General features: G+C 38.3%; 1 pseudogene; it reads left to right on the top strand.

The window, feature by feature from the left end:
- The first annotated feature begins 2585 nt into the window (after positions 1 to 2585).
- On the top strand, positions 2586 to 4481 carry LOC101050373 (polyadenylate-binding protein 1 pseudogene; annotated as a pseudogene).
- Positions 4482 to 19330: the final 14849 nt, after the last annotated feature.

The raw sequence follows: 19330 nt of genomic DNA on the forward strand, positions 1-19330 counted from the left end.
ATTTAAACTTCACTGCTAGACAACGATATTTTCAAGGATCAAGGTTTATTGGATCCTGAATTAACTTTAAGCTTTCCTTTAGATTTGGTTCTATTTCCTGGTGATCTGTCCTGGTATGTCTTCTGTTTCTTTTCATTAATATTGGAGGTTTTCTTTAAGAATAACCTTTTTTTAAAAAAATTTAAGAAGCACAAATGGGGAGATAATTGTAAAAAAGTCTGAATTCTTATATTTAATAAAATTTTGTTCTAACCCATGAATATTTGGCTTCTTCTCACATTCCAGGGTTAAAATTATATATATATATATATTTTCCCTCTTTGGCTATTGAGAGACCTTGATTTATTGTGAAGAAAAGTAGGACGCAAACTTATCATGATAAATTCTTGGATTATTTATTTCTGAACTTTTTTCTTTTCACAATTTTTCATCAGGGAGTTTTTGTTTTCAGTCTACTTTACATTTTGTTTTCATTCTACTTTACATTTGTTGAACCACTCATTTCTAAATTTAAAAAATTCTTTTGAGGGAATTTTATTTAATTATACAAAAATAAATGTAATATCTATTTATGCGTATGTTTATATATTTATGTAACTGTATATGTACATATGTATGTAACTGTATATATTTATGTAACAATGTATATGTGCACACGCACACATTCACACATGCATATGTGTACACACATGTTAACACATCTTAGCCTTCTGCTTTTTATAGGAACCTTTTCTTGTTTTCTGCCTGGACCATCCTCTTGAAACACTTTGAGAGCATTAAATTGACACAAAAATTAGAACGTTTCCTTCTTGTTCTTCAATTATGTGTTGGTTCTGAAGTTAGGCATCTGGTTTGCCCAGGTGTTTTATTGCTGTAAATGTTGGGTGAGAGTGGGGTGTCTATTCACATGAGTTTGTGAAGTGCCATTAACATGGTGAGTGCCGTTAACATGGTTTTGGTGGTTCATTTGGTACCCATGTCCCTCTCCAGCTTCCCAGGCCCTTCACGCAGTCCAGCATCCCTAATCCTCCTCACTGTGGTCCAGGAATACAATGTTGCAAACCAATAGCGTTGGAATTTGCTTTGGTGCTACAGCTTGTCTCTCAACGATTTTTCCACTGCCAGGATGTAGCGGGGGTTGCTCCTTTTGGTAATCACTCAAATAAATGCAATGAGTGATTGGGCCAGGTGTTAGAGCCCTAGCAATGGAAAATGATTTGCTCATGGGTGTTGAGAAGAATTTACCGACAACAGTATAGGTTTGAAAAGGAAAGTGTTATTCCGTAGAAAGAATGCTGCGGAATAATGCAGCAGGTGCCTCAGCAAGAGAGGACTGAGCATACCTGGTGGACTTTTCCTTAGGGGCATTTGTGGACCTTAAAGTGGGATCTGAAGGGTAACTGGGAGCACATTAGCCATGTAGGTCATGATAAATGATTACATTTGTAGACATTTTGGTGCTTTAATGTCAGCAAGGGCTGCACAATGAATTTCCACGTGCATGCATTCCAGAGACGTGTAGAAATTCTAGTTACCCATACATTTGGGAAACGCAGCGTGGTGCTGGATGCCAGCTTTAGATAATAGAGAAGTCTAATTACTTCGAAATTTCTCAGATAAGGAATTTTGGTTGCGGATCGTCTGTTTGATACTCACCAGGTGGTCTTCGCTTTCCTCACAAATGAGAAACATTTAGATAGGTGAGCAATGATGAAGGTAGATTTATTTTATGTTCTTCCTTTTGATATCATTGTATTTAAAATAATTTCTGACTTATTGAAATTTATGAAGTACCAAAAAAGCCCACACGCATTCACCAGATTTGCTGAATTTTTCGTGATTTTTTATTTGCATGATATTTTGTGTGCCTTTTTCTGTAAGTGCGACTGTGCATCTAACTTGATAACTGTTGCATCATAAGTTGCAAATGTAATTCTCATTTACCCCGAAGTCCTCCAGAGGGCATTTCTTAAAATACATAGACATCACGTTGTATATTATCAGCACAATGATCAAAGTCAGCAAATCAACAATGCTTGAAGACTAAAATGTTTAGACTTGCAGAACTGCTAACTATACCAGTGTAAAACAAACCTAGCCGCTTCTCCCAGGCAGTTAGTGCTGGATGTGCTGGGTGTGGGCTCCGGGCTCAGAACACACATTTATTATTAAAAAAAAAAATACAAAAAATAAATAAATCTAAAAAAGACCCTCAGATTTACAAAAAATCCGCATCTCCCCCGACGGAGACTTTTCTTTATTTATTTCGTCCTCTTTTATAAAATAACGTGGTGAAGCAGCCGAGAGCAACCCGCCTGCCCGGCGCCTGGAAACAGATGGAAGAAGGAACCAAGAGACCAAGGCTTTCCCGCTGCCAGGACCCGACACGGCCACCGTCGCTCCCCGGCGACAGCGGGCACACGCAGCGACAGTTGATGGACCGCGTTCGGCGACCGGTGGATTTTTGTCCCTCTGCGCATGCTCCCACCCGCATCACCGCCGGCTCCGGTCCGGAGCCCTGGCACTTGCTGTCCTCCTGTCACAGAAAGGTCGCGTATGTGAACACTGTGGTCAGCCCCGCTGAGATGAATCCCAGCGCCCGCAGCTACCTGATGACCTCGCTCTACGTCGGGGACCTCCACCCAGACGTGACTGAAACGATGCTCTACGACAAGTTCAGTCCGGTAGGGCCCATCTTCTCCATCCGGGTCTGCAGGGACATGGTCACTGGCCGCTCCTTGGGCTACGCCTATGTGAACTTCCAGCAGCCCTTGGACGCGGATCGTGCTTTGAATACCATGAATTTTGATGTTATAAACGGCAGGCCAGTACGCATCATGTGGTCTCACCGTGATCCATCACTTCGCAAAAGTGGAGTGGGCAACATATTCATTAAAAATCTGGACAAATCCATTGATAGTAAAGCATTGTATGACACCTTTTCTGTTTTCGGTAACATCCTCTCATGTAAGTTGGTTTGTGATGAAAATGGCTCCAAGGGCTATGGATTTGTGCACTTTGACACACAAGAAGCAGCTCAAAGTGCTATTGAAAAAATGAATGGAATGCTCCTCAACGATCGCAAAGTCTTTGTTGGACCATTTAAGTCTCGTAAACAACGAGAAGCTGAATTTGAAGCTAGGGCAAAAGAATTCACCAACGTTTACATCAAGAATTTTGGAGAAGACATGGACAATGAGCGCCTTAAGGATCTCTTTGGCAAGTTTGGGCCTGTCTTAAGTGTGAAAGTCATGACTGATGCAAGTGGAAAATCCAGAGGATTTGGATTTGTAAACTTTGAAAGGCATGAAAATGCACAGAAAGCAGTGGATGAGATGAATGGAAAGGAGCTCAATGGAAAACGAATTTACGTTGCTCGAGCTCAGCGAAAGGGGGAACGGCAGACGAAACTTAAGATGAAGCGTGACAACATCACCAGATATCAGGGTGTTAATCTTTATGTGAAAAATCTTGATGACAGTATTGATGATGAACGTCTCCGGAAAGAGTTTTCTCCATTTGGCACAATCACTAGTGCAAAGGTTATGATGGACGGTAATCGCAGCAAAGGCTTTGGTTTTGTATGTTTCTCCTCACCAGAAGAAGCCACTAAAGCACTTACAAAAATGAAAGGTAGAATTCTGGACACAAAGCCATTGTATGTAGCTTTAGCTCAGAGCAAAGAAGAGCGCCAGGCTTACCTCTCTAACAAGTATATGCAGAGAATGGCAAGTGTACTAGCTGTACCCAACCCGGTGATCAACCCCTACCAGCCGGCACCTCCTTCAGGTTATTTCATGGCTGTTCTCCCGCAGAGTCAGAACCGTGCAGCATGCTACCTTCCTAGCCAAATTGTTCAACTAAGACCAAATCCTTGCTGGATTGCTCAGGGTGGCAGACCTCATCCATTCCAAAATATGCCCAGCGCTACCCATCCAGCTGCTCCTATACTACCATTTACTACCATAACACCAGCTTTTTCACAGATTCCACGAGTCATGTCAACAGACCACGTTGCTAACGCATCAATGCAGAGGATGCTCCCATGTCCTGCAGCTGCAGCTGCTGCAATTACTCCTGCTGTCCACACCTTTCCACGGTATACATATGCTGCAAGTGTTCGCAATCCTCAGCAACATCTTCGCTCACAGCCGCAAGTTACAATGCAACAACCTGCTGTTCAAGTGCAAGGTCAGGAACTTTTGACTGCTGCCATGTTGTCATCTCCCCGTCCTGAAGAGCAAGAGTAAATGTTGGGTGAACTGCTGTTTCCTCTTATTCAAGCCATGCACCCTACTCTTGCTGGTAAAATCCCTGGCGTGTTGTTGGAGATGGATAATTCAGAACTTCTTCATATGCTCCAGTCTCCAGAGTCACTCCGTTCTAAGGTTGATGCAACTGTAGCTGTACTACAAGCTCACCAAGCTAAAGAGGCTGCCCAGAGAGCAGTTAACAGCGCCACCGGTGTTCCGATTGTTTAAAATTGATCAGGAACCATGAAAAGAAACTTGTGCTTCACCGAAGAAAAACATCTAAACATCAAAAAATTTAATGTTATGGAAAAAATTGCAAAACATACAATAAAAAAAAGGAAAGAAAACTTTGAACCTTATGTATCAAACTAATGCCAGGTCTAGCAAACATAATGTTAGTCCTGGATTACTTATTGATTTAAAAACAAAACAAAACACAACTCACAAAAAAAGTAAAATACAAAAACAAATTAATGTTTTATAGACCTTGGGAAAATGAATTTTCAACAAAGTACTAAAATTTAAAGCATTTCTTTAATTCTGTAATTCTTTACTGTGGAATAGCTCAAAATGTCAGTTCCGTTTTAAGTTAAAAAATTGAAAACTGAGCAATGAAATGTAATTTGTATTATATCATTCTTGCTTTAATAAAAATTCCTTCAACAGCGGAAAAAAATAAAAAAAAATAAAAACCTACCAAGTAGACTTCCAGATGCTCAAAATATTCTTTTGTTTTTAGCCTGAGGTATATAGGCACAATTCTTATCAAACAGTTACTTTTTCCCCACCGTCGCTCAGTGTGGTTATGCTATTTATTTATTTTTTGGTTTGTATGAACCTGTGGTTTTCTTTTCCCTCCCTGTTTTTCTGATTATATGCCTATTTTTGAGTATGTGAACATACGTAATACTAAAGTGAAAATAATACAAAAAGTACTCAGAAAACTGTCACTCTTCATTCCTTATTATTTGTTCTTACCTCCCACGTCTTTCCATCCTATTTGCATTCATCCCTGCACGTTTTGAACTTCATTAGTTTCTGATTTATTTGACCATGCTTCTTTTTACACAAATGAGCCTTCTCCTTTCTCCTTTTAACTTCTTTCTTGCATAAAAGTTTCATTAACATAGGCACTGTTTTGCTTTTTGTTGTTTCACTTAATATTTTTAAAAACTCTGTATCAATTTAAAATAAGGTTTTTATTTTCCCTTTTCTACAGTTTCAGAATACACCATTGCATGTATGCACCGCAGTTTATGAGACCATTCACTTATGGAAGAGCATTTAGTTTTATTCCCTATATGCTGCAATTTCAGACAGCACAGCAATAAATAATTTTACACATGTAAATTTTAATATTATTGGACATGCATCCTCTGGATAAATTCTGAGAAGTAGCATTGATGATTCAAATGGAAAATATAGTCTTAGTGATTTTTTAAAAATTTATTTGTGGTTTTGTTTGTTTTTTAAATTCTAAGTTCGCTCCAAATTATCTTCCAAAAAGATAATAAAAATTTGTTTTCAACTAAAAAATGATGAGAGTTTTCTCACAGGCACACCAAAGTTTTATAAAATTGATATTTAAGAACTGGTATCTCATAAAGTTTGTTTTATCTTCACTTTTTCTTAACTTTGGCTTAACATTCTTTGCCTGGGTTTAAGGGTTGTATTTTACATACATTTTTTATTAATGCTTTCTACTGAATTTTAATCTTTTTCTTTATTTAAATAAAAAGTTTTATCTACTAAGTTTATTCAGCATTTAATCTACAACGTATGTTGTGAATATTTTCTCTATTTTTTATCAGTTGCTTTTTAACTTTGTTTATTGTCCATCTTGGCCTTTCAAAAGTTTTCTTTTTTGATGTTGTCAAGATTTTTTTTTTTTTTTTTTTTTTTTTTTAGAGACAACGTTTCTCCATGTGGGTCAGGTTGGTTTAGAACTCCCGACCTCAGGTGATCTGCCCACCTCAGCCTCCCAAAGTGCTGGGATTACAGGTGTGAGCCACTGTGCCCGGCTGTCAAGATATTTTTATAATTGTGCAGCATTTGGATTTTGAGTTATGAAAAGGAATTTGCTTATGTCATGTTAATACTGGTATAGATTTTTTAAAACATTGAATTTCCTTATTGAGAGTTTGTCATTTCCTTCAGTGTGAAGGACATATCTAATGTTTTTTTTTTTTTTTTTTTTCCAAATGTCTGACAAGTTGTCTCAATACCATTTGGTAAAAAGTTTATCTGTGCCCAGTAATTGGAGATGGCATATTTTTATGCATATTTCCTTATGTATTTAAATCTAATTCTGAACTTTCTCTTCTGCTCCACTTAGTTGCTTCTCTTTTATAAATAAAACTGTACGTCTCTTCAAAATAGAGGTCCTATGGTGCTTTTTAATGTTTAATAGGGCCAGTCACTCCTAATGGCTATTTTGAATTTCCAATGTATTTTTGATTATATTTACACATTTGTCCATATACAGTTTTTGTTTTTTCTTTTTTTGAGACAGGGTCTCACTTTGTGACCCAGGCTGGAATACAGTGCCCCAATCTCCCTCACTGCAGCCTTGACCACCTGGGCTCAAAGAATCCTCCAACCTCAACCTCCTGAAGAGCTAGGGCCACAGGCGTGCGCTAACTACACCTGGTTAATTTTTTTGTGTTTTTAGTAGACATGGAATTTCACCATGTTGCCCAGGCTGGTCTTGAACTCCTGAGCTCAAGTGATCCTCCTGTCTTGGTCTCCCAAAGTATAAGATTACAGGTGTGAGCCACTGAGCCCCATCCTTATACTTTGAAAACATCCGTCTATGTTCCATGAATGTTATTTGGGCACCTTTTTGTGGAACTATGTTAAATGTGTTTGTTATCCTAGGGAGAGCCTACATCTCAAAATGTCTATTATTTGCCTTGTGGCAAATACAATTTTTCAAGATCCAGCCCTTTTGACCTCTTTGGGAACTCAATTCAAATGTTTAGATGCTGGTGTCTTTCTCTATTCCGTCATTAATCGTAGTTAAAAAATCACCAGTGATGTTGCAGAAAGAGTAATCCTTCAGCATAGCTGGTGATAATGAGGAACACACTCATTGTAATTCAAGAAACAATTACCATTTTACACATAATTCACATCAATATCCAAAATACTCTGGATCAACTCAGAGAAATGTGAGAGATACCAAATTTATTCTTTTATTCCATAGACAAGATGTCAGAGATTTTTCCTGTCTATCCCTTTTGCTGGGAAAATGGAGTAGTTTTATAATTCACTCCAGAGAAACCTTTATTTAATCACCCCTGTTAGGTGGACTAATTAGAGTTTTCAGTACCTGCTGCTCTCAAACCTCTGAAAAGAACTATCTACAAGTGTTATTGGTGGCAGGGTATTAGTATGCCAAAGCTGTTGTGTAATTTCTGCCAAACTCCTGAGATTTTATAGCAATAATGTCTTTTATCTGACTTGCAATAATGCAACTGAAGTAGCATTTTCTTTGAGATGTCTAAACCTATCCAAACTTATAATATCTGAAGAACAGAGCTCTAAGATGAATGAAATCCAGTGGCTGTGTTATCAGATGCCTGCCAAACATATTTATCTTCAGAGCCCATTATTTCCCATAAAAAACCCAGCAGTGACTTTCATAACTTTTATGCGTATGGGCTGGGTTCATTAAGACAGTACCTTCTTATCATTATTCATAGATGCTCTTCTGATTCAAAGTTAACATGCAATGTTATCATTAAGAAGCACAGAAAGAACCTTCATTTTCTAAGAAGTCATTAGCCAGCAGGTCTTTTTCTAATTTTTCTTTAGCATCAATTTTGTATATTAATGAAAACCATTATTTTGAAATATTTAACTGATGAGGAAAAGAATGATCAAAGAATTGAGATAATTTAGCCTAAAGAAGTAAAGTCTAGGAAATGATAGAGCTTAAAAAAAATTGTGCAGAAAGCAACTGTTTCCCAATTCTTTAAAGATACCGAAGTTGGAAACCAGCCCAAGTTTCGAGGAAACTTACGCATTTTTGAAATTTTAATAGCATATACTGTATTGTTTTTACAGGATGCACTTGCATGGTGGTTAATGGATTCTTCCATCAAAAACTAATGTGAGACCTTCAGCTCCTGAATACATTGTTTGCTCACCCAGTTGGCCAACAAACATTTTAATAGGTGACCCTTATGATTGACAGTTTTCACAAGCAGTAGTACAAGATGACCAGTTTAATTTAAATTTCAGATACACTGAATATTTTTAGTATTAGTATATCCAGTATGGGAATTATTAGGTTGATGCAAAGATAATTGAATATTTATGCTAAAAAAGTGGGTTTTATCTAAGATTCAAATTTCACTGAGCAGCCTGTATTTTCTTTCCTTTTCTTTTTTCTTTTCTTTTCTTTTTCTTTTTCTTTTTTTTTTTCTTTTTTTTTTTTTTGAGGCAGTGTCTTGCTCTGTCGCCAGGCTGGAGTGCAGTGGCGTGATCTCGGCCCACTGCAACCTCCACCTTCCGGGTTCAAGGGATTATCTTGCCTCAGCCTCCTAAGTAGCTGGGACTGGAGGCGCACATCACCATGCCCAGCTAATTTATGTATTTTTAGTAGAGATGGGGTTTCACCATGTTGGCCAGGATGGTCTCGATCTCTTGACTCATTTATATTTCCGTGATGTGCCAGGTAGCTAAACAAGCCAATTTGCCATAATCACCATATCCAATAATGTTCTTGATAGTGGGTGCAGACACATTTCCATGAATACAACCATGCTTTTTGAAACAAATAATATGCAAACCCTGAATATACAAGGTAGATAAACAGCAAGCTTTGGTTTGGCCACATTAGAGGGTGAAGGATTTATAGGGGCTGCGGATTTAACATCATCTAGGTCTTCTCTTTCTCTCTAAGATGGTAGAGTGTGTGGGGCATCCTCAAATTAAGGGGAAACTCTTATCGAGTAGAATTAAAATTTTGAGGCCATACCTATTTGTAATAGGCACAACCATTCATATTAGTGATCCGTGATGACTGGGCTAATTCAAAATAGATTAACAAAGAGTAATTCTAATTGAAGCATACTCACATGTATTATTTGTATGTGGCATAACAGTGTAAGACTTTTCTGAGATATGAATATCAAATATATAGGAGCAGAAACATATGTTTTATATGTATTTTCAATACTTTCTCAGATAAGGGAATGTTTGATCTAAAAAAAAATGAATGCAACATGTATTAAGTACCTACAACCCATTCTGAATTATCTAAAAACTGACAGAAATAAAATGATGAGTAAAAATAATCATTGTTCTCTGGAATTCATTGTCAGGTAGGGGAGAATGATGTGCCCATAAATAGCTCTATTCTAAGGCATATTGAAATAAATGCCATTTTTCATTTTGCTGGCTTAAAAGACAACAGGTATAATGTGTTAGAAATAATTCTATCAAAATGGATACTAAGGCAGCTTTCCCTAGTTCTTTGTATTTATAACGAATATTGTCTTTCTAGGTAGAGTTTAATGTTAAAAGAAAGAAGAGTAGGAAAGGATGACTTTTAGCTAGGGAATGGAGAAAGAAAAGATTATGCTCCATGAAAGAAATCGTATTTAAGCATTCACTTGAAGACAGCTAGAATGTTGAAAGCTGTAGATGGAGAAAGATATTCCAGAAAGGTGGAACAATATCAACAATTATTTGCTGTTCATTGAGTTTGAAAATTAAGTGATCAGAGAGCTTAGCAAATGCAATGTCTATGCCTTGACCATGTGCAATACAGATTAAATTGGGTGAAGAAATGACTTTGGAGTGAGTAAATAGCAACAGAGAGTAAAGAAAGAGAATAGCCGTAACAAGAGAGAGCCATCTGGTTGAGAGATTATTATTGTTATTACGGTTTTTGGACAAAACTCAAGGATTTCAACTCTTTCTCATAGCAGTAAAGACTAAAAGCCTTGCCTGATTTCCAATATGTATGATTTGGTATGTTTATTTAATATAAGATTCCAGGGATGTAATGATAGGTGGCCAAAAGACCTGAACAAAAAAGAAAGAGGTCTGATGCCTTTGGTTCCTGCAACTATAGTGCTTACACACCTTCAACAGGTAAGCAGGTAAGAAGGGTTAAACATTTTTCTTTCCATAAGCACTCAGAAATATTGAAATCCTGATTTCGTTTCAACATGTTAGATGGAAAAGTGGTTTGTAAACAGTTTTTGAAGTTGTCATACTTAACAGAAAGTGGGGGTTAAGTCCTCTAATCTTGTTTAGACATAAAATCTGAAGGTTGAAATGTTGCAAACCAAAGATGATAATGTCTTTGGTAAATTTATAACAACGCAGTATGGTGTGTGTCTCTAATTTCTAATTTCGGATGGACACACACAGATTTGATACATAATATATATGTATATACATGTGCATATATATGTACACAAATACACCCTTACATGTATAAAGTCTATGTATATATAAATATATAGATGGATATAAAATGTATTTGAATAGACACAGATAAATGCATTCCATACATCTTAAGGAAGTAAACTTGTATTTATATGCAGTAAGTCTTCACTTAATGTTGTAAGACAGATTCTTAGAATATGCAACTTTAAAGTGACATCATGAAACCAGTTTTTTTCTCATCACCATTATAATGTAGCAACTTTGAATGAAAACAATATTATTCAAGAACCTGCTATGTGTTGTTTTTCTTAAAGTTGCAAGTTCCAAGAACCTATTGATAACGTTGAGGACTTACTGTGTGTGTATATCTATACATATATATGTGTACATATATGTATATATGTATGTATGCATATATACATGATGTTACTGAGGACTTACTATGTATATGTGTGTGCACACGCATACTCCCACATATATTGTAATCAATCAAGTAATTATGAAAACTATGGTAGCATATTCCCTGTGGAGTAAAAGGATTCCAGGAGATTGATCTAGAATCCCTATAAAAAACAAGAGTATAATTAGCTAGAAAAATACATCTGTAAATTTGCAAAAGTAAATTCTGCACTATTTTTGGATTTTTGAGCAATAAAATGCTTGCCATTAGCCAAATTAAAAAAATGCAAAGCTAGACAGCCTGCAAAGATAGAGGGAAGCTAAGTGAGAAAAATTCACCTATTTTCATGGAAATGACATCATGCCCAGGTCTACTAAATGCTAGTTTTAGTGCATCATGCATTTTACAAGCCCCAAAATTCACTTACATTTTGGAGGCACAATGATATTTTAGGGGAAGAGCATTGCTGAATACAAGATGTTCTTTTCCTCCTGCTGAACGGAATGCAGAGTGATAACATGCTTTCTGGACCTGCTGCATTGGATGTAGTCCATTAACAAAGGACTGGTTTTGAATTCATCAGTCCTCCTGATTTTTAAGCCATCGCGCACTTTCCGGTCAAAAAGATTTGGTCTAAGATATCTATGCTGAAGTTTGCACTCTGACCACTTTACATATCATGCCGGCTTTTATGTCATTTGAGTGAATTAATCAATCCTTGAAAACTCAATGACTCATTAAAGGCATTTCATCAAAAAAATTGCTATTATTCCCCTTCCATCTCATAGACCTTACTATAAAATGCTTTTACACAGCGTTAGTCGAATAATGCAAAATTTGATGCAAAATGTGCATTGTAGTAACATTGACCTGGAAAATGCATATGCCACCAACCAAGATTTACATTAGTAAGGATGGAATATTAAGCATTAACTACGATAAAATGAAAATAAAGACTTAGAATTGATCATTGCTCTTCTTGTTCATTTAATGCTGACTGTAACAAAGAAGGAGGGAAGGAATTCCTAGGTTTATTTTTGCATGGATTTTCTGATTATTAATCAAAACAGTATTTATCAAAGTATACCTTGATCGTATAATTATGGTAACTTCCTAAAAATTAGCTGGTGCATCTGTATTAGGACTATATTTGGTTGTTTTTATGAATAAGTGCCATAAATGTCAAATGAGTCAAAAATCAAGCTTTTGAGATCATACCAAAGAATACTGCAGAATTACAGAGATTAGAAAAATTTTAAACCAGAAATGTATTAATAATTTCTGAACACTGATTCTCTTTATTGCTTTCAAATGGCATTTTGTTAACATGATAAATAGGGGTACTATGTGTGTATGCAAACATGCACCCACACAGATGCACATATATGTATGTAGAGTGTTACATGATCTCAACAGTCTTGTGTTAATTTAATGCAACGCTTATACTCCTTGACACACACATATATAAAAATTGTGCACTTAATTAGACAGACACAATTCAACTTTCTATTTGCAGACCTAAATGTCAAGTAAATAAAGCATGAAGATAGTATATTTACATTCTCCAAATCCCTCTGCATTTTTCAATACCTCTTCAAATTCTGTTCTTAACGTTCCTCCTAGAATTTTGCAGGCTAAGTAAGCAACATATTAATTATCATAGAAACCTCTGAAGCTCCGTGGGTCCCAGGCCCTATTCTAGTTTCTCTGATTTGAGACATTCTCAAGGCCTTGCTTGCTTATATGAGGTAGACCAGATTCCTCAGTGAGCTCTGGGGATCAATCCTATTTTGTCTTTCTGGGATCCTCTGCCGAAAAATGGAATGTCCTACTGGCCGGATTAAAATTTTCTTCAAGGGATGCCTTGAGACTGGGCTCCTCTCTGAAAAATAAAGTGTTTAAACTACAAAGGTCAATTTCCATGGATTAGTTATTTTCTAGAGGTTGGTTCTTCTACCATGTCAGATATTCAGATATTTATTTACACGTGAGTGTCATTCTTGAAATGCATCATAGGACAAAGAAGAATGTGGAGACACACATTTGTAGCGGCTTGTCCAACACTTTTTATTAGAATGTAACTCCACTGTTCATGGGTCCATAAGGCTGTATTCGTGAAGCCAATTCACTTAAAATGCCGCTTGTGTGATATGTCAAAGGGAAAGGAGAGTCCAAGACAAAGGCATACTCATTTCTACTGATTTTATAAAATGCACTGGAGTGCAAAAAACATCTAAATGAGCAGTCTACTCTTGCCTTGCCTGAGAAATGTCTCAAAAAAGAATAAAGAAGATAAGAGGGAGGGAAGATGTCAAATCAAGGGGGATCATGTCAAACCAAAGATGTATCAGATAAGGGGAAATTTGCTTGAATCATAAGTGTTTCCCTTGAAAGTCTCAGTGGTTACTACGTAAACTTGAGTTCAAAGAGAATCAGTAAAGAAGTGTAAAATAGTACCAAGGTCTGTTGTAGCCTTGAAGGAGGAAAGTTGGATATAATCCCCCTGTAGGAACTCAGACTATATACATTAAGGGTTAAAGAGAACTGAAGTTAGTGCTTCAGTGGACCTGGGTTTGTGCAACAGAAAAGATAAACAAAATAAACCTCTGTGTACAAAGCAAAGTGTCATGAGGCTGTTTAAAGTAGGAAAGGGGATAAGGGCTTCTTCCTTTTTCATAGATATCAAATGCCAGAGTTTGCTTATGAGAACAGGGAGGAGGCAAGTCAAGTAAATAATCTCTTGTATGAAAACACATACGATGGCAAAAGGATGGGTCCGTCGAAGGAGAGCTACAGTCCAGATGGACCCTCATGTTTACAGAGATGATAAGGGAAGATACTCAAACCGGAAAAGAGCCATCGCTAAAGAAACTACTGAAGTAGAACATATTGATAGAAAAGGGTTTACATTCTATGTATCCGACTCAGTGAATCATGGTTGAAAGCCAAAGCTAATCTCTGCAAGGATACACACCTGGTTTGTGTAGCGGCTTATGCTGAACTTGAAGGTGACCATGTGACAGGGAAGACTCAGGGATAGAGGATGGCAGAGCCAGTGATCAAGCATAATTTCCTCAGTCTATCAGCTGGGAACTGAGCTTTCTGCTACCCTCCCTTACTTGAGCCCAAATGTGCCTGGCAGGATCTGAGCACCAAGGGGAATACTTGGCAATCACAAAGAAACTTGGCCTTGGTGGCCTCCCAAGGGATTGTTTAGAACACCTGTAGTTCAGGTAATCTGTCCAAACCTAGTTTGGGGCACCCTCACAGTCATTTAGGAGCATGTAGAATAGAAGTTGTTCCTTCATCACTGGTTTTTTGCAAGTAGTTTCTGGCACTGGGTAATTTTCATTTCATTCTGGTAATCAAAGAGTGTCAGGACCAGGACTAGAATAGACAAAGGCATATGTCATGAGATGAACTGGTTACATAATAACCCTTGGAACCAATCACTGATAGCAGAAAAAGCAACAGAACAGTACGACCCTTAAATCCAGGTTAGAAGAGCTCCTGTATTGAGCCTTGCTTTCAGGGACTGAATTCTGACCTTCCTGCAGCCACATTCATCTGTGCAAAGACTCCAAGATGTCAAAGCTCTATACCTCAGTTTAGAACCCACTTTGGGTATCTAGGACCCTGGACATCCCGGCCCAAATGACTCTACACCCACTTCCAGAATTAGCGTGGCTTGTTCCCTAAGCTGTGCCTGTAAAGGACATTTCTATTCAGAGGAGTGGCCACGTGGTGGCTGCCGGGAGGTTAGAATAAGGACTTGTGCTGTGGGTGGGCAAGCAGAATATAGATGCCCTTGTGAAAGGATGGATGGAATATGAACACACATTGGAGAGGCAGATTGAATATGGGTTCGTATTGGGGAGGTGGATCAAATATGAATGTGCGTGGGGGGATGGATGGAGCACAAATACCCATGAAGGATGAATGGAATATAATGCCCATTGTGGAGAGGGGTGGATGGAAAATAGACAGGCATTGAGAGAGTGGATGGATACAGATATGCATTAGGGGTTGAATGCACATGGATGTGTCTTAGGAGGCAGATGAAATAATACAGACACATACAGGCTGGAGTCTCTACCCATGAGTGCTGGAGGAGCTTAGGAGAGAGCCTGGGCATTGGAAGAGAAAGGGATGGGTCTCAGGCATGACCAGTTCCCCAGGCCCCCTCTCCAGTTCACCCTCACCCCATTCCCCAATCAGTTTGTACCTGTCCTTCCAGGTTGTTATAAAGGTGTGTTTTGTTAAAATAGAAACACGGAATATACATCATTTTACTCATTTGCTTGGTTATAACTTTAAAATATGTAAACATAGATTAGATGAATTGCCTTAGGGTTGTTTCCCTGGGCTTGCAAAACGAAAAGCCAAGTCTGGTCAGGATCAAAGTCCAGGACCTCCAAATCCCACCTCTGTGCGTGCCCACTCAACTCCCTCTCAGAATGTATGGGAAGAGAGAAATGGTATTGAAAAGAGATAAAAGAATTGAGAAGGTATTGGACTGAAAAAGGAATGGGAACAATGCCTTCATCATGTATTGTTATGGGGTGGCATTTCGCATGCTGTTTCCTGTTATGGCATTGGATGCTATCATATATGCCATGCTATGTTGCATCATGGCAGATTATGCTACATGCTGTGCTGTGCTGCACTATGTGTTATGACTTACGCGATGCTTTTCTATGCTATGCTATGCTATGCTATGTTTGATGCTATGACGTATGTGTTAGTGAAATGGGAAAGATTCCCTTGTGTCCCTCGCAGGGCATGCGATGAGAGTGTGGCTCACTTCTTCAGTGCCCTGCTGATCAAATCTCTAGGGAAGCATATAGACAGGCAGGCTGTGGGCTCCAACGCACAGCAGTGTCTACCGGTGAATGCTTACAGTTTCTGAAGCCCCAGCGGGTGTGTGTTACAGGGTGCTCTTTTAGTTTGCCTATAGGCAGCTTGTGTTGACCAACTTAATTATACCCTCTATTTTGTTGAAAGGACAGAGGGCTTTCTGTATCCTGGGTTCTTGCCTTGGTTTACTGGAAGAACTGGATCCCACGTGGGCTTGGAGAATGAGTGCGAAGTTTCGTTGAGTGGAAGTGGCTTTCAGCTGATGGAGGAGTCAAAAGGGAAATGGCTTTCTCCTGGAGTTGGGCTGCTTAGCGGCCCCTTATCTCCTCAAACTGCCCAGGCCAAACTGCACCTTGTCCCGCTGGTACATGGCCCGCCGGTGTGCTGGTACCTGTCCATGTGCTCTTCTGCCAGCATGCTCGTGTCTTCTTCCGTTGATATGCTCATCTCGATGTCTGACCACCTGTGTGTCTACCTGCTAAGGTCTCAGGTTTTTATAGGCCCGGGATGGGGGCGTGGTGGGCCAGGGTGGTTTCAGAAAATGAAACATTTGGGCAGGAAAGCAAGAGTGCCTGTCTTCACCTAGTTCCCTGGGGATGGAGCCCTAGCCAAGGACCCACCTTTCCCTACCCAGGACTTCCCTTCCCTGTTCTGCGTCATTTAAAGTGACCATGCTCTTCCTTTCCCAGCACTCCCATATCATTTGGTTTATGTTTGATGCTATGTTACATGCTATGTTATTTTATATGCTATGTATGTTACATTATACATTATGTTATGCTATCCTATGCTTTGTTAGGTGTTGGGCTAGGTTATGCTATGTCATGTTATGCAATTCTTGTTATGTATGTTATGTGATGCACGTTAGGTTACGCACATTATGTTTTAATATGCAATGTATGTTATATGATTCACATTATGTAATGCATATTATGGCATGTACATTATAAAAGGCAGTATTTAAAGGACTTTGAGGTAATCAAGGGCAAGTAAAAATGGTTCCAGTGAGGGAACAAGACTTACAATCAATACAGATTCAGGGATTCCTATAGATTCTAGGCCAAGAAGTAGAGCAGCTGAAAAAGTTTCATTTACGATAATACAGGAAAATACAGTTATTTTCTCACAATGGATGAGGAAATCTAAGGCTGCAGTCAAGAGATAACTTTATATCTAACAGGAGACAGAATCAGGGAAAGATGTCAAGGTTATGAAGAATAAAAATGAACAAGTTCAGAACAGACCACAGCAAATTAACAATAATGGAAGAGTTTTTCCCTTCAATGTATTCAGAGAAAAGAGAAAATTGACACTGTAAATGAAGGCTTAGAAAAACAAAATATGAGGTGACATCTGTTAAGTAAAGTGATAACCTTTCCTACAACGTTATGTGAAATCATATTGGGATCAGATCAACTGGCAAGGGTAGTGAGGGATATATTTTGCCAAATTTTTATTCTACAATAGGAATAGTAATGTCTAAGAAAGCAGATAATCCACTGAGATCAATAAGGAGAGAGTACAGTGAATGCAATATGGTAATAGGAAAGCCGAGTTAAATAGTTTAAAGACTGTGTTGAAAGTTGTAAAAAATAAAGTTGTGGCTGGGCACAGTGGCTCCTGCCTGTAATCTCAGCACTTTGGGAGGCTGAGGCAGGAGGATCTCTTGAGGCCAAGAGTTCAAGACCAGACTGAGCAACATAGTGAGACCCCAGCTCTAAAAGTAACAAGAAAAATAAACTAGCCAGGCTTGGTAGTGTGGGCCTGTAGTCCCAGTTACTTGGAAGGCTAAGGCAGGAGGATCACTTGAAGACAGGAGCTTGAAACCAGCCTGGGAAGCATGGCAAAAACCTGCATCTACGAAAAAATTTTAAAAATTTCTGGGCGTGCTGATGCATGCTTGTATTTCCAGCTACTTGGAAGGCTGAGGGTGGGAGAATTGCTTGAGCCCTGAGATGTCAAGGCTTCAGTGAGCTACGATTGCACCACTTCCCCCCAACTTGGGCGACAGTGTGAGACTCTGTCTCAAAAAAAAAAAAAAAAAAAAAAAGATGAAAGAAAAGAAAGGAAAGTTGTGACTATAAATTCTTTTGCTGGAGTTCTTGGAAAATGAAATAGAATGGTATACATCCTGACCCAGGATAGCAGGGATAGCTAAATGAATTACATGATACTCCAAATACAGAAACACATGCACTACGTTGATTATATTGTTTTTGTTAGTTTGATGTAATGGACTCCTTTTTCATTAGTGAATAACATAATAATTATCATGGATCAGTTTTCTTTTGACTTTCATGGTATTTCTTGAAATAATTGGCTGTAACTCCTTTAGAAAAGGACTTATTAACAGACTCAGAGAAAGTTATTTTTCAACCTCTAATAAAGAATATCAAGCATTGGATACAGAATTATAAAGATTGGTGATGCTTGTTTAAATCACAATGCTTGCTGCATTTCTATTTATCAGAAACCCAAACCATTCTGGTCCCCTTTGTATATTTTGGAGATAAAGGAGTGAAAAACATGAACACACCAGAGTTGAGACTATATTAAAATCAGAGCATTGAATATTATCATTTCTCTCTCAGCCAAAGAAAATGGTTATTTGAAGCCATCCAGCCTTACAAACAAATGGCGCTAATGTGCTAGGGTTTAATGGAGAAGGGACGTCATTAAATGGTTTGTTATGACCTAAATGAATGTCAAGGAACGCTCTGACTTCTTTCGAGGCTCAGTGATTTCTCATCCAATTTCTTTCTTTTTACCTTGGCAGAATGACAGCTCGGTACATTATTTTCTCTCTCGTCACCTTTATCTCTTGATAGGCAAAGGAATTTATTTTTAAACAAAGGTCAAACAAATGACAAGCTTTGGATGTCTGATCAGGCAGAAAATATATGTAGATAGTAGATGAGTTGCACGACAATTGTTAGGCAAAATATTTGGGGAAGCTGAAAATGGCAATGGTAATGGAAAGGTAACAGGCTTCTAACACTTGCTGAATAGTCTTTAAATGCTGACAGTCTGTGGTGTACTAAGGCCCAATATGCAAATAGGTCCAACATCTGAAGTTGTTTTTCCACTAACGAGCACGCCTTCTTCAGTAAGGCTGTCTGTGTCAGCACAGGGCATCTTATTACTTCTTGATTCTGGGCAAAGCCTGGCTTTCTAAGGCTCCAAGAATCACACATCGTTTCTGGGGAAACTGAGGGTGGAGGAAGCCTCAGGGTGACTCAATCATGCATGATATCCTTGTCTCCTGAGGAAAGAATTGTGTGGTCCATTTTTCTTTCATCTACATAGCAACTTCGGAACAAATGGGTGTCCACAATCAGTTGCTCCTCTGAAAATCCATAATGGAAAGTATCAGCAAACTTGCTTATCAGTCCTTAAAACTCGAACAAGCCAAGTC

Source organism: Saimiri boliviensis, chromosome X, assembly GCF_048565385.1.
Source record: "Saimiri boliviensis isolate mSaiBol1 chromosome X, mSaiBol1.pri, whole genome shotgun sequence".
NCBI lineage: Eukaryota > Metazoa > Chordata > Mammalia > Primates > Cebidae > Saimiri > Saimiri boliviensis.